Raw genomic sequence first — 11,323 nt, forward strand, 5'->3', positions numbered from 1 at the left:
TCTCCTTCCTTTTCTCCTATTACGGAAAGACAAAAGATCAGTGGTGTCTGACATGCTGCACAAACACGATATCTATCTATCTATCTATCTATCTATCTATCTATCTATCTATCTATGGGTTTTTTTCTGCTCTATCTGATGTGATAATATGCTTCACAATAGAGAGTTTGCTTAACAGAGAGCCAGTATGGTGAGCGGCTAGACTGGGAGTTGGGAGTTCTAGTCCCCACTCAGCCATGGAAGCTCACTGGGTGACTTTGGGCTAGTCACAGACTCTCAGTCCAACCTACCTCACAGGGTTGTTGTTGTGAAGGTAAAATGGAGAGGAGGAGGAGGATTATGTAAACTGCCTTCAGCATTCTGAGGAATTTTCCAGTACACAACCAGTTGGTGTGGGACATGGGACTGGCTTGAAGGCTCTCACTGTTGAGCAGCTTGAGCTGGCATCATGATACCCCATATTAAACAAAGGGACATTGCAAGGGAAGGTTGGCATGGTGGGCGAACTGTCTTTCAAGTCGGCTGTTCTGGCATTTTTTTCCCCTTCTAGAAGAACCCCTAATAAGTTTCAAAGGAATTACACAGCTCCCCAGAATGCAGTATGAAAACCACTGCCCTAGAGCAAGGAAACAGCCTTTAAAATACATGTTTTAAAGTAGAGATTTTTCCCCAAATACGACAATACATCAGCGATCCCTGCAACAGGTGTCCAACCATTTTGTGTTGATGGGCACATCTGGAGCTTTGAGAGAGTGACATGGGCACTCCCACAAAATGGATGCTATGGAAGAGCTTGTCCATTCTTCCATGGTGGCCACGGCTGGTCAAAGCCACACATTCCCAAGGAGGCACACTAGTGAGACTAAAATCAATGTCACTTTCCAAAGAACCTACATAAAGGCAGAGGTGGAGTCTGAATTCTGAAATACAAGACCAGAACCCAAGTATAGGTGGTCCAAGAGGACAAAACTTAGCTTTGTAGCATGCCACCCTCCCAGTCAAAAATGGCAGTAAAAATAAATAAATCCTAAGGAACAAATTGAAAAGCAGGAGGGGCAGGTAGCCTGATGCATACCAAGAGAGGTGTCCATGGGCATATTAGTGCCTACAAGCACCAGGTTAAGAGCCCCCAGTCCTACAAATATGGAAGGTAGACTAATGTTAATATACCTAACATGGAGTGTGGATGCACAGTGAGACACCTAAGGCCTTCCCATGGTTTCATGGCTAATTGAAGAGTTGAACTGGGGACTACCTGGCTCATAGCTCACACTGCACTGGCTCTCAGAACTCAGTATCAAATATCCACCAACTGAGCCAGTGAGATCTCAGCTCCACCAGATTTACATATGAGTCTAGCAGTAGACCACTATGGCTTAAAAAGTGACACTGTAATACAGACCATTCTCAATTATGGGTGAGAAAAGGCAGGCTGTACATAAGCGATTGCTGTATCTGTGGACACATGAGAACACAAACGGACCCAGACATAAACCATTTGAGGTTACTTGAGAAAGGGTAATTGTGTGTGTCACAGAATTTTACACCCAGTCTACCGGTTCTGTTGTTCTGCTTTGACTTCTCTTCTTGCTGATGTCTTCCTTCTCTTCTTTCCCCCTCTCTGCTCCTGCAGCCCTCTTCTCCAACTGTCACCAACTGACGGCTTCTTCACTTATTCTTTCTCCACATTCTACTCCCTTCCTTCCACTGCTCATGCATTCTATTACCTAATGAGAAAAAGGCTCTACAGCTGTGAACATATGACATACAAAAATTCCCGAGTGTATTTGGGGTGGGCGTGGGGAATTATTTCACCCAACTTCTCCAGTGGAAGGAGAAATTATGCAACCAGATTTCAGCACTGGGTCTCAGTATGAGCAGTGGCAATTTTGACATGGCCTTTTATCTATTGATAACAGCAGTGACTGGATTGGCAGCACGGCTGCCATTTTGCCTCCTCCATAATGCCCTGAATCTAGCATCATTCCAGAGTATTATGATTGGGAAGGGTTGCTCCTCACCACCACCGTAACAGTGAAGAATGTTCAAAGAGAAGTCTACCAAGTGGCTTTATTTTCTTTAAAAGAGAAACATCTCAGAAATTTCTTCAGAAAAACCATGGGCCTGTTGTTCAGATCTAAAACAGGCATTACATTTATTTATTTTATTTATTTATTAAACTTATATACCGCTCCCATAGCCAGGGCTCTCTGGGCGGTTTACAGAAATTCTAAAATTGAGGTAACAAGTATACAAAATTTAAAACTCTAAAGCACAGAACATACACACATAAAGCATTAAAAACCGATTAAAAACTAAACATGTGGGTAATTAGGATGTGCCGCCATATGCCTGGGCAAAGAGGAAAGTCTTAACCTGGCGCCGAAAGGATATTTATTTATTTATTTATTTATTACATTTTTATACCGCCCAATAGCCGAAGCTCTCTGGGCGGTTCACAAAAATTAAAATCATCATAAAACAACCAACAAGTTAAAAATACAAATACAAAATACAATATAAAAAGCAGCGTTGGCGCCAGGCGGGCCTACATATCAGAGCTGTGTGCAAATGGCTTGTCAATGTTCCCCACCCTATTGGTGGGCAAAGAAACTGGGTGAACAATTTCACTGAATGTCTACAGAGGGAGGTGGAATTCTCCAACGGTTTCGTACAAGTAGGGCTCACCATTAGCAGAGGTTGTACCACAAATGGCTTTCTTTTCTGCTACAGGTTTTTGGGATGTTTGCGCTGCCACTGCAAATTAACCGTGTTGGCAGCCTTACCCCCATTTTGCATCCTCTACAATGTAAGCGTGAGGGAGGCATTGCTGTATTCAGTTCCAGGAAAGAGGTGGACCTAGTACTGTGACAAAATAAGTGCTACAATTTCCTGGAAGTTTTCTTTCCCCCACGGAAGAGACCCCTAGATTTATTTATTTTTGCCTCATTTTCAGGTTGTATTATTAGCATTAGTATAATTTAATTTAGTTTAGTGGTTCTTTAGAACTTACCTAGGCCTAATCTACACCTGCTATTTATACTGGGGTGGTCACGAGATTGTCCCTGCATGTCCAAATGATGCACAGCTGATCCAGGGGTTAACCAGGGACAAGCACTCAGTTCTCCCGGGATAGCTGGAACTGGTTTCCCCCCATTTTTTCCTGCCATCTCAGGAAATGGGCACAGAGTAGCAGGTCTTTGGAAATGGGCACAGAGCTGTGCTAGTCCCCACCAAGGGCATGCAAGGTTCACAAACAGTCAACAGGTGCCTGCCCCGACTTCCAGCCCTTTCCTCTGCTGCATTAATGGTGGCTGCCATTCACGCAGTTGGGCAAATGTGCAATTTCTGGAGCAACTGGAAATTGTGTGACCCCCTACTATGACAACGGGGACCTTAAAGGCCCTATTAATGCAAGGAAGCCTCCGGAAAGTGTATGTTTCTCCGTCGCTGTGCTACTGGCAGCCACCATTAGTAGAGCAGGGGGGAACGCACACTTTCCGGAAGCTCTAGAAAGCGCACACTTCTCCCTGCTTGTTAATGATGGCTGCCAATGCAGCAGGGGGAAAGGAAGGTCTGGAAGCCAGGACAGACCCACACTGGAGCATCTGTGGGGGGGCTCATGTGTGCTTGGACCTGGTGCCCCACAGGGTCTGAGTGTGCCTGACTCGGTCCGTGAGGGAAAGTCGCGGAAGGTCTGCTGCCCTTGCCGACCAAGTCGGATGCTCGCGCCATCCCTAAATAGAATTGAGAAGAAAACTGCACTTGAACGTGGAGGTTCCATTTACTTAACGTGTACAGGTAGAAGGAAATGCGGGCAGTGGTGCCAAGAAATCTGCAGTTTGTGTGGATTTGCCGTGTGCTTGGGACAGCTACACAGTGTGACTGGGATACCTGACAGCAGCAGCAGCACTTTTTTTTTTAAAAGGATAGATGCCCCTTGGGGTGGTATGGGTGGTGCAGAGTCCAGCTTGGCCTTGGAGCTGCTCATTGCCCTGATCTCCTCAGTGTCAGGGCACATTTATGTCAGGTCTGGCTCTTCAACATGCTCTTCTCTTCCACTCAGTGTCACTTTGGCTCTCCCTCTGTTCAGCTGAAACCAGCTGTCCCTCATCCAGCTGCTTGGGTCTCCCAGGCATTGCCATAGTTGCTTTGACTGTGCAAACTATCGGTTGATTCCCACTGTCCTAACCCCCCACTGCCCAACTGCAGCCAATGGGAAGGCTTATCGGTGGAGGAGACATGATCTGTGGGTAACTCCAAGATTGGGACATTTAAATGACCCTGAAGGGTGGGGAAAGGATGGAGATGGTCCTACAGGATTCAGAGGCTTGGCAGCAAAGGCCTACCGACCTGTCTCTTTGTTGCCGTTTGTTTCAAAGATCCTGGAGCGTGCGGTCTACTCTCGCTGTCTTGACTTTCTTTCTAGTAACTCTGCTTTGGATCCATTTCAATCTGGATTCCGTCCTCTGCATTCCACCGAAACAGCCCTTACTAAGATCACCAATGATCTCCTTACTGCCAAGTCTAAAGGCCATTATTCCGTTCTTATTCTCCTTGATCTAACTGCAGCCTTTGACACGGTTGATCATGATCTTCTCTTAGATTCCCTTCATGACCTTGGATTTTGTGGCTCTGTCTTTAACTGGTTTGCCTCCTATCTAGCGGGTCGCTCTTTCAGCGTGTTGACTAATGGCAGCTCGTCTTCCTCCTTTCCCCTTTCAGTAGGGGTTCCGCAAGGCTCGGTGCTTGGCCCGTTGTTGTTTTCCTTATACATGTTGCCCTTGGGCAAGCTTATTCAATCTCATGGTCTCCAATATCATCTGTACGCCGATGATACACAACTATATCTGTCATCTCCGGAACTTTCTCCTGATGTTCACGATCGTATCTCGGCATGTCTTTCAGATATCTCAGCTTGGCTGCTTCATCGTCGCTTGAAGCTTAACATGGCAAAGACTGAATTGCTTGTTTTTCCTCCTAAACCTTCTCCTCATCTCTCATTCTCTCTTACTGTCAATGATGTTACGCTTACTCCGGTCAAGGAAGCTCGTAGCCTTGGCTTTATCTTCGACTCCTCGCTCTCCTTTATTCCTCATATTGAGGCAGTAGCTAAATCTTGTCGATTTTTCCTGTATAATATTGCCAGGATTCGATCATTTTTGTCTGTCTCTTCTGCCAAGACGCTTGTTCATGCACTGGTTATTTCACGGTTGGACTACTGCAACCTTCTTCTCTCTGGCCTTCCTTCTTCTCACATCAGCCCGTTGGTTTCTGTTCACCACTCTGCCGCAAAGATCATCTTCTTAGCACGCCGCTCCGACCATGTTACTCCGCTTCTGAAATCTCTTCATTGGCTTCCAATTCACTTCAGAATCCAATATAAACTTCTCCTGTTAACCTTCAAAGCTTTTCACGGTCTAGCTCCTTCCTATCTCTCCTCTCTCATCTCACACTATTGCCCCGCTCGTGCTCTTCGCTCCTCTGATGCCATGTTTCTCGCCTGCCCAAGGGCCTCTACTTCCCTTGCTCGGCTTCGTCCATTTTCGTCTGCTGCCCCTTACGCCTGGAACGCTCTTCCAGAACATTTGAGAACTACAAGTTCAACCACAGCTTTTAAAGCTCAACTAAAAACTTTTCTTTTTCCTAAAGCTTTTAAAACTTGATGTTGTGCAGACTTCTACTGTTACTTTCTACTGTTAGTTTTTCCCTACCCTGTGCCTGCTTACCCTTCCCTGTACCTGTTGGCATTCTCTTCCCCTCCTTATTGTTTTACTATGATTTTATTAGATTGTAAGCCTATGCGGCAGAGTCTTGCTATTTACTGTTTTACTCTGTACAGCACCATGTACATTGATGGTGCTATATAAATAAATAATAATAATAATAATAATAATAATAATAATAATAATAATAATAATAATCAGAGGACACTGCCAGTTTTGCAGCAAAGAAAATGGAAGGCTCCTTCACTGTGTGAAGAGGCATAGATGGAGGCAGAGTAACCCTAGCCTCTGCAGGTGCCCTCCTAGGGTAGAAGGCAAGAAGTGGCCAGAATCCGGACAAATGACTCCAGGCATGGAAACAAGACATGTCTCACTGCCTGAGGGCCAGCTTGTTAATCTCAAAGGGCCAGTGTCATAGAATCAAAGAATCATATAATAGTAGAGTTGAAAGGGGTCCCTTTGAGTCCAACCCCCTGCTCAAAGCAGGAATCCACCTTAAAGCATCCCTGACAGATGGTGGTCCAGCTGCCTCTTGAATGACTCCAGTGTGGGAGAGCCCACTACCTCCCTAGGTCACTGGTTCCACTGTTGTACTGCTCTAACAGACAGGAAGTTTTTCCTGATGTCCAGACAGAATCTGGCTTCCTGTAACTTGAGCCATTAGTCCATGTCCTGCACTCTGGGATGATCGAGACGTGATCCTGGCCCTCTTCTGTATGACAACCATTCAAGCATTTGAAGAGCGCTATCATGTCTCTCCTCAGTCTTCTCAAGGCTAAATATGCTCAGTTCTTTCAGTCCCTCCTCATAGGGTTTTCTTTCCAGTCCCCTGATCATCCTCGTTGTCCTCCTCTGAACCCCCTCCAGCTTGTCACAACCTGTTGCAGCTGCTCTCTTGCTTAGGGTCCTCTTGGGGAGTGTGTGTATATATATGGGGGTTGTTTGTGCAGGTGTGTATTGTTAGTGCATACATATGTGCAGCCTCCTATCCCAGAAACAATATAGCCCTTAGGTCCCAAAGGTTTTTGCAGCCCTTTGATAGATTGTGGACCCCTAGGGAACAGGAACATTGACAATTAGGGATAAAAAAACACTGTTGTTTGCTGCTCTTGGCCTATAGGAGAGATCATGATATGGGAGGGAATACATAAATAAAGAACTGCCTTTATACAAATCTATGGTGAGACCACACTTAGGACCCATCTACACTGAGCAGTATATTCCACTATGAAAATAGTATGAAAGCAGTATATAAAAGACAGGTGCCACACTAATGCTTTATATTGGTATTGAAGTGCACTGACAACTGTTAGGGCCCATTGACACAGACCATATACCGCTTTCATAGTGTTATATCCTGCTTGGTGCAGATGTGTCATGGGCCCCAAAAGTTGTCAGTGCACTTCATTACCACTATGGCCGTAGCTAGACCTAAGGTTTATCCCAGGATTGTCCTGGGGTCAAACCTGTTCATCCAAGTGCCACACAGGGCATCCAGCACTCAGGCAAGGATGAACCCGGGATGATCCTGGGATAAACCTTAGGTCTAGCCATGGCCAAAAAAGCAGTAGTGTAGATCCCGCACTGCACTTCAATACCACTATAAAGCACTATAAAGCAGCGGCTCCTGCCTTTTATATACAACTTTCATAACTCTTTCATAGTGGGATATACTGCTTGGTGCAGATGAGCCCTTAGAATACTGTCACTACACCTAAAAGAGGTATTGTAGATAAGGTTTTATGGACGCATCCCACTTTGGCCCCATGAGTCCTCTCCCCCCTGCTCATGCATTCTGCCCCAATGACCACCCTTTTGTTAGCATAACTACCTCCATTTTTAACAGGAAACTGTAAAATCTCCATTGCACACCAAGCAAAATGTCATGATGCCCTGTATGAGAATGTCTCCTTGTGTGTATCCTTGTATCCTTCTTATCTAATATAAACAAGAATCCTGGCTCCAGCTTTATTCCAAGTGCTGTTGTGTCAAGGTTAACTTTTGTTACTTACTGTCAGGCCAAAGGTATTGTTCACAGGACTGTTTAGCATAATTAGCTATGCCTCAGTGTTATGTTCTGATTGGTTAATGCTGCTACTGGGCCCTGCCCCTTGAAAGCTCAAATACTGTACCATATTCCCTATGTCTTTTGTCTGATTGCTCCCTTTGAAGAGACCAGGCCTTGATTACTAATCAATAAAGCGCTTTTGAACCCTCTGTCGCTGGAATGGTGGAGTCGTGCTTAAGGGCTGTTTGGATCTCGTCCTTGGGTGAAAAGAACATTGATCTAACACTTTCTTCCCCTCCAGCCTAATAGTGACAACTGACTGCCATTAGTGGGGGGAATGAGCAATTTCCGGACCCTCTGGAAATCATGCCTTCCTCTCCCCTCCTGCAAGTAGCCTTGTGGAAAGAGGGCCTTTATGGCCCCAACTGCAGCAACACAGAGGAAAATGCACTTCCCAGAGCACCCCTTCTGAAGACAGACCCATGACCAAGTGCTTGAGGGGCTTGCGATTGCTCAGATGCAGGTCTGCCCTCGCACCGGTGCTGCGTGGGTTGGGTCTGTGAAGGATGGATGTGGTGTGGACCAAATCAGACCCTCCTGGCATCCCTAATTGTAGATCTGGAGGAAAAGAGCAACTAAAAGGATCAAGAAGCTGGAGCGTCTTCCATGGGGTGATTTTGCTTGGAATATGGAGATTACGTTGCTTGGAAAAATGGAAGGTAAGGAGAGACATGACAGAGGTGTACAACATTATGCATGGTATGGAGAATGTGGAAGGAGAATTCAACCCTGCACAATAGAGGTTGTAACAGTTCACAGAGAGCGCCTACATAGGTTCAGCAGGTTTTCAGCAGGTTTTCCCCAACACATGGGCCTGCTATCTCTCTATGCAAATTTACTTGCATGGAGAGAGAAACGCCTGGAAAAGGCTACTGTTTACAACTTGGCCAAATTTATTTGTCATCTTCTTTCATGTCACCAGGGAATCATCCTATTTGCACCTTCCAGATGTGGCACAGCCAGATCCCTTAAGGCCGAGGGTGGTATCGTGTCTATTTTGAGACCAGCAGGGTGAGCACAGATGTCACTGGACATGAGGCCGTCCATCAGCATCAGTCTCAGTAAGATTCTCCACCTTAATTAGAGCTGAGTTGTGTGTTCCTTTATGAAACTATACTGTCCTCCTTAGCCTGAATGTTTGTGACAGGTACCGAGGCATTAGGTTTTGCCATTACGGATTACAGAATAACCTTTATAAATTGAGCTCTAATTTCTCCCTCTACTTTAGACCAATACCTTGTCAGACTTGTGGCCTCTGTCATAGTTTGAACCTGGTCATTTAGGTAAATAGACTTTGGCCTAATCTATACCAAGCAGGATATAGTGGTATAAAAGTGGTGTGTAAAAGGCAGGAGCCACACCAAGCAGGCTATAGCAGTATGAAAGTGTCAATGAGCCCCAACAGTTGTCAGTGCACTTCAATACTGCCATAAAGCAGCAGTGTGGCTCCTGCCTTTTACATACCGCTTTCATACAACTTTCTTAGTGCAATATCCTGCTTGGTGTAGGAACAAATAATGCTGCCTAGGGATTGGAGGGGTGGTTTATGTCACAAACAGCCATAGATTGAGCCTCATCTTTCCAGGAAGTGGATGATCTGGGTGATTATATTAACATGAGGCACTCTACGTGGGTCTGCCCTTGAAGATGACTCAGAAGTTGCAGCTAGTGCAAAATGCAGCAGCTAGACTGCTCACCAGAACAACCTATAAAGACCATATAACACTGGTCTTAAAAGAATTGCATTGACTGCCTATATGTTTCTGGTCAGAACTCAAGGTGTTGGCAATGACATTTAAAGCCCTAAATGGCTTGGGACCTCGGTACTTGTGGGAGCGTCTCTCCCTATATATTAGGGCTGTGCACAGACCCCCCCCCAATCCTCTTCTCTTCCCGATTTGCAACTTCTGGTTCGGGCCTGCTCCACCCCGCCTTGCTTCGCCTAGGGTCTGCTCTGCTCCGCTGTGGAGCTCCAGCTCCAAATCGGAGCTTCACAGCGGTGGGGGCGGCACCAGGTAAGGCCCCCCTCCCACCTCCCCCTTACCTGCATCCGTCCCAGCCCATCGCTGGCTTCATTAAAGCCTGCTGCTCAACCAGGATGTGTAGGCCCCGCTTGCGGCCTACACTTCCGGGTTGAGCCGTGGACTCTAGTGAAGCCGGCGATGGGCTGGGATGGATGCAGGTAAGACCCCCCCTCCCCCTTGCCCCCTTACCTGGCACTGCCACCGTTGCCACATGGGCGGAGGTGGCGGCAGGGCCAGGTAAATCCCCCTCCCCCTTACCTGCATCCGTCCGCGGTCCCACAGCTGCTTCAACTGAGCCCAAGGACTCAAACAGGAAGTCTGGACTGCAGTTGCAGCCTGGTCTTCCTGTTTGAGTCCTCGGGCTCAGTTGAAGCAGCTGCGGGACTGCAGATGGATGCAGGTAAGACCCCCTTCCCCCTTGCCCCCTTACTTGGCTCTGCCACCGTCACTGCAGAGGCAGCGGCAGCAGCAGGGCCAGGTAAACCCCCCTTACCTTTTTTGCGGAGCTCTGGATCGAGGCAAAGGATCCGCCTTCACCTCGATCCGCTCCGCAATGCTCCGCTGCTCCCCCAATCCTCTTCGCCTCCGCTTTAAGGAGAGGCGAAGCCCCCCGATCCGCTTCTGCTTCTCCGGTCTGAGGAGAAGCGGAGCACAGCCCTACTATATATGCCTGCCCAAGATTTGAGATATGTTGGAGAAGCCCTCCTCCACTTCCCACGAACGTGAGACATACATTATGGTGGAACATGGGAGAGGGCTTTCTCTGTTGTGGCACCCTGGTTGTGGAATACCGTCTCCTTGGAGATCCAACTGGCACCGACACTGGCTTCATTTCAGTGCCAAGTTAAAACATGGTTCTTTATCAAAGACTTTGAGGGATAAATTCTCCATGGTTGCACATAGTTCTAATTACTTTAATTGTTTTTATTGCTTTTTTAAAAAAACCTACTGGTTTTAATTTGTTAAGGATTTTATACATTTTTAGGTGTGCAAATTATTTATGTTTATATTCTTCTGATTTTATCTGTACACCATCCTGAGATCCCAGTGGTATAGGGTGGGATATAAATGTTTTAATAAATAAATAAATTTACAATACCACCAAATTTGGCCTAGAGCAACATTTGGAGCTGAATGTGAGGTTGCTTCTCCAGGGACTTATCTCAGGCCATTTGAGGAAAGAATATTCAGTCCTTATAATGCTAGCAAAATGTATTGGGTGATTCAGGGCACATCACCAAGGGCATAGCTAGATGGGGCAATATCCCGGGAATCAACCTGGGATCATCCCTGTGCGTTCACATGACACACAGGGCATCCCGGGAGCAGAGAGGGATGATCCCTCCCTTTCCCTGGGATATCGTCCTACCCTCTAAACTCACTTTTTCTGCAGTCTCGGAATGATCCCGAGACCATGGAACGTGTGGGCGGGTATTGCGGTTTGTCCTGGCTCCTCGCGAGTAACTGCGAGGAGCCAGGAGCTGGGCACAAATCCGGGAGCCGGA

Source organism: Elgaria multicarinata, chromosome 7, assembly GCF_023053635.1.
Source record: "Elgaria multicarinata webbii isolate HBS135686 ecotype San Diego chromosome 7, rElgMul1.1.pri, whole genome shotgun sequence".
Lineage (NCBI taxonomy): Eukaryota > Metazoa > Chordata > Lepidosauria > Squamata > Anguidae > Elgaria > Elgaria multicarinata.